Raw genomic sequence first — 5,587 nt, 5'->3', positions numbered from 1 at the left:
TCTTTCCCTTTGTCAATCTAATTCCACAATTATTTTACCCCTTCTTTTCCAACCTTCATCTTTCCCTCAAATTCCTATTTTCACTTACTGTTCCTTTATTGAGGATAGGGTATTTTCCCCTTCTCTGCCCTGTCCTTCTCCCTCCATTAATGTACCCTCCACATTTCATATTTATCAGTTAACACCGTTCCTTAGTGATTCCTTACAAATTTCTGCCACTCCTTCTTTAACCTTTTCTTCCTTTTATGATTTTTCCTATCCTTCCCTACATCCACTTTCCCTTATTCCACTACCCTCTCCTAACACTTCCATATCTCAACCACCTCAGTTGGTTAGTGACTGTGACGGGTTTGATAATCAGATTTCCAGAAGAAGGGGATGGAGTTCGGATGATTGCCTTACTGGACCTCAGATCAATTGGCCAGTCATTCCAGGAGAATGGACAGCTTCCAGTCAAGCTTATCAGAATTATGTTCATTTTGCTCAGCAGTATTCACAGTCTGCCGATCCCTCAGTGAGATTAACTGCTCACTTTGCTCGGTACCTGGCGTATATGCATAGGCACTCTCATAATGATTCCAAGCCTATTCCAAAGTTGTGCATGAATGTCAATGTTAGCATTGATTCCCAGTAGCTGGAGATACTGTATTTTCATGCCCTCTGTTTGCCTAGCAGATACCTGGTCCTGTTGGAAAGGATGTGCTGTCTCCAATTTTTTCAAAATCCTCCCAAAAACTTTGTAGATGAATCATTATCTATGGATTGTTTCCGACAACATCAATCTTTTAAGAGGGATCATCTTCATTGATACCTTTCCAATGTATAATGGAAGCTTTTTAATGAACAACTCTCTTTTTGAAGGAGTCATTCAGATGGTTGTGTTGTGTATTAGTGTTTGTGTTGTGAGTTCATTTATGTCAAACGAACATGGTGGTTTCCTATTGGATTTCGTGTACGAGCTACGTTTTGGAGATTTGTGGTGATGGGTCGTGGATGGAGAATTGAAGATGATGCTGATGAAGACGAAGAAAACTTTTATATCCTTTACAAATTTGTTGCGATTTTTAGTTTGCTAAGCGGTGTTAATGAATAAAGGGTTTTCCTTTCTTTGTATTTTTATATTAGAAACAGGTTATAAGTTGGGGTCGTGGTGGATGGATTATTTGTGAAAAGATATTGACGATCAAAGTTGAGCTTTTCAACTGAACTTGTATTCCCTTTTTCCTGGGTCGCGAGGACGCTTCCTTATTAAGTGTGGGGATATGTTGAGTGTTCAAATGACTTGTTTTTTGGCTGATTTTTGTTGTTTTTGAGAGCTGAATGGTTGATTTTATGAGATGATTGATTGATTTGGAAGTGGTTTGAGAATGTTTTAGATGATAATGATTGTGTTTTGGAAGATCATGATGTTTGTTGGTGGTTCTATGATGTTCTGATAGGTTCTGATGGGTTCTGTATACCTTCTGTTTTGCTCTGTTTTGGTCTGTTTTGTTCTGATTATCTTCTGTAAAGAGGAATGGAGTATTGATTGATGAAGAATGAGATATTGTGAAAGTTTATTGAATAGTTTTTGAGAGTTTGGAATGGTTTGAGAGTGAGTTATGTGGTTTTGATGATCTTCTGTAACCTTCTGTAGGTCTTCTGTAGAGCTTTTGCTTCTGTTCTGTCTCTGTTCTGTTCTATACTGTAGCTGTTCTGGTACTGTTCTGTAGACTGTTCTGTATGCTTCTGTAAGTGTTCTGTGGAATGTATGTGTGACTTTGGAAAAGTTTTCTAGCCTTGGAAAGAGGTGAATACAAGTGCAAAAGAGTTGAAAGAAGTGGAAGAAGTAGCTGCTGAAGACTCAAGTGAAGACTAGAGTGAAGTGACAGTAGTGAGCTATGAAAGGACACTGTAGTGGCTCTGGTGACTCTTCATATCAGACATACCTCTTGGGAGGGGTATCCACGACCTAAGAAGGATTATTGAGAGTGATTTTGAGAGATTATAGTGAGGATATGATGTATTATTGATGGAGAGAAAGAGAGAGAGTCAGAGATAGCCAATTTTACTCAAACAAAGTGATTGTATATGAGAGATTGAGAGAGAAGACTATGAAGATATTGAAGATGAATACTATGTGATGTATTTCCATTCAAAGATGGTGTATTCCTTTGCTTTCTTTGTTCTATTGATGGATTTTATGAAGATGTTGAAGAATATGGTTGATTCTATCAAATCCGTGGGAGATCTACATGATGCTGCATGAAGATTTGTTGTACCTGGTGTTCTTTTCTTCATTATGATCATATGAAACATAATAAACAATCTTGTTGATGTTACAAGATAGATTTTCTTGCAAGAGAATTCCCTTTTCCTTGGTGTTCCTTTCGGGGCTCCAGCTTAGTCCTAGCATGATAGACAGGATTAGTGGCTTGGAGCACACTACTCATGTTATCACAATAGAGTGTGACAGGCCTGACTTTGTGCATGCCCAAATCATCAAGAAGCTTAATGAGCCATGATGCCTCACATGCAGCTAATGCAGCACCTCTATACTCTACCTCAGTACTAGAGAGTGCAACTGTAGGTTGCTTCTTACTGCTCCAGCTGACCATACTACTACCAAGGGAAAATTCCTACCCACTAATAGATCTCCTGTCATAGGTACTTCCTGTCCAGTCAGCATCTATGTATCCTGTAAGCTCCAAAGGCTTACCATGCTCATAGAATAGACCATAATCTAATGTAGCCTTTACATATCTCAAGATCCTCCTCACTGCATCCAAGTGTGGCTTCATAGGCTTCTGCATGAACTGGCTAATCAGTCTGACTGAATAGCTAAGATATGGTCTAGTAATCCTAAGGTAAATTAGGCTACCCACCATTTGTCTATACATAGTGACAATACCATACTTGGTTAACATTTTGTTCCAATGGAGTGCTCAATGGAGTGCTCAATGCTTTGCAATCCAAGATACCATACTTGGTTAACATATCCTGTGCATACTACTTTTGCAACAACCAAATACCATGAGGTGTAGAGACAACCTCAATCCCAAGGAAATACTTCAATTCTCCCAAATCTTTGACCTGAAATTCAGCATGTAACATTTCCTTGATCTCTCCAATTCCTATGACATCATCACCTGTAATGATCAAGTCATCCACATAGATGACTAATACTACATAACCAGCTCTTGTCTTCTTTGTGAATAGGCTATGATCAGCCTTGCCCATAGTAAAACCAAGTTTTTGTAAGCATGCACCTATCTTAGCATTCTAAGCTCCAGGTGCTTGCTTCAGCCCATATAATACTTTCTTCAATCTACACACATATGTAGGAAAATCTGGATGTGCATAACCCTCGGGCTGATCCATGTATACTTCCTCAACCAAATCACCATTGAGAAAAGCATTCTTCACATCCATCTAATACATACTCCATCCTTTAGATGCTGCCAAAGCAATCACTATCCTCACGGTTGCCATTTTAGCAACATGGCTAAATGTTTCCTCATAATCAAGACCATATTGTTGTGCATACCCTTTTGCCACAAGTCTTGCCTTGTACCTTTCCAATGTGCCATTTGATTTGCATTTCACTTTGTATACCCATTTGCCAACCAATAGCCATTTTTCCTTCAGGCAAATCAACCAAATCCCAAGTGTCATTTTCAGCCAATGCTGAATATTCCTCATCCATTGCCTTACACAATGATCATCCAAAATAGATTCAGAAAACTTTGTGGGTTCCTTGAAGCTAGTGACTTTTGCCATATATGCATAGTGCCTCACTGTGTAGCCACTATATGTAAGCCTATCCACAGGCTTCCTGACTCTTTCTGATCTCCTCAACTGAGGTGCAATATGAGACTCTCCTCTCTCATGAGGTGGTATATATCTATGTCTCACACCAAGAGTCACAACTGATGGAATACCAAACTCACTATCCAAGCTGTCAGTACCGAGTGAATCATAACCACAAGTGAGTGGCCCTATAATATCATCAAGTTTTCCTTTGCCTTTATCCAAATCTCTCCCCCTCACTGACATACTTGTGTCAGTGAGGGGGACAAAGATATTGAAGTCCTCAATCTACCTGTCCAAGGACTAGCTGATGTAGTAGCATCTTTAGAAGGCCCAGAAATTTCTGCACTTTCATTTGTACCTGCATGTACATAAGGCTCCTGACAACCATAATCATCATTCATCAAAGTGATATTCTTCTCATGCCATGATTTCAGCTCATCAACTACCACATCTCTTGAGACCAATGTCTCATGAGTAGAAGGATTGTAGCATTTGTACACTTTTTTGTCTTGTGCATACCCAATAAAGACCTTCTTCCTCTTTTCATCTGGAACATGTACATATGCCAAGCATCCAAAAACCTTAAGATGGTTGATGTCCGGCTTTATCCCATAAAGCCTCTCATAAGGAGTCATCTCATGTATACCTACTGGTGGTGTAGGATTCATGGCATACACTGCAGTCATTACAGCATCTACGCAATATGCATTTGGTAGGCTTTTCTCATTCAACATGGCTCTAGCTGATTCCATGATCACCTTGTTTTTCCTTTCTGCCACACCATTTTGTTGTGGTGTGTACCTGCATGTCAATTGCCTTTTAATTCCATGAGCTGCCAAGAAGTGATCAAAGTCTTTAGAAACATATTCTCCACCACTATCAGATCTCAAGCATGAGATGTAGCAAGCCAATTCTTTCTCCACATGTCTCTTAAAATCTTGAAAAGCATCCATGACATCACTCTTGTGCTTTAGCACATACAACCATGTGTACCTACTATAGTCATCTATGAATGACACATAGTAACGTGATCCCCCAAGAGATGCATTCTATGAGGGTCCCCATACATTAGAATGTACAAGCTGTAATGGTCTAGTAGTTGTGCTTACATGCCTCATAAATGGAAGCCTTGATTGCTTTCCAAATTGACAAGACTGACATACATGTCCCAATTCCGCATGCTTGAACTTAGGAAGTCTAAGTACAACTTGCTTATGCTGCATATTCTTTAACTTTTGAACATTTACATGTCCAATCCTTTTATGCCATATCTCAATGTTCCTTATTGCAACATTTTCATGTGAGTACATAGCAGCATTCAATGTTGGAATTTTCGTATCCAATGTAAACATCTTGCCATTTCTTTTGCCTTTAGCAATGAGTTTGCATCCTTGACCATACTCTTCAATGTAGCATCCATCTCTATTGAATCTAACTTGTAGATTCTGTACAGCCATTTGTCCCACAGAAAGCAAGTTTTTGGTTATGGAGGGTACATGTAATACATCATAGAGACTCTTTTTCCTGTCACCATGCATCATCAAGGGAATAGTACTTGTATGCATAATGTCATGTTGCGTATCATCCCCTATGCAAACATATCCATGAGCACCTTCTACCAATGTGTCAAACCACTCTCCATGAGGAGTCATGTGGTTAGATGCCCCTGAGTCTATATACCATACATCATCTGCTTTGCCTTGCGTAGACAACCCTTTTGTCACATGATGTTGCATAGCAAACAACCTGTCATCCTCCTACATACCACTAGAAGAAGCATAATTACCATGTTGCT

At 39.4% G+C, this 5,587-nt stretch overlaps 1 non-coding gene across 1 annotated transcript; it reads left to right on the top strand.

The window, feature by feature from the left end:
• The first annotated feature begins 1,142 nt into the window (after positions 1 to 1,142).
• On the top strand, positions 1,143 to 1,211 carry LOC148013471 (small nucleolar RNA SNORD36). Its single transcript, XR_015689004.1, has one exon. It is a non-coding gene; the product is annotated as a small nucleolar RNA SNORD36 (small nucleolar RNA).
• The last annotated feature ends 4,376 nt before the right edge of the window (positions 1,212 to 5,587 follow it).

Source organism: Lygodium microphyllum, chromosome 26 (genome assembly GCF_053477565.2).
Source record: "Lygodium microphyllum isolate KBCC chromosome 26, Lygodium_microphyllum_v1.1.10, whole genome shotgun sequence".
Taxonomy (NCBI): Eukaryota; Viridiplantae; Streptophyta; class Polypodiopsida; order Schizaeales; family Lygodiaceae; genus Lygodium; species Lygodium microphyllum.
Note: the sequence above shows the minus strand (reverse complement) of the source record. Positions and strands in the feature narration are given on the sequence as shown.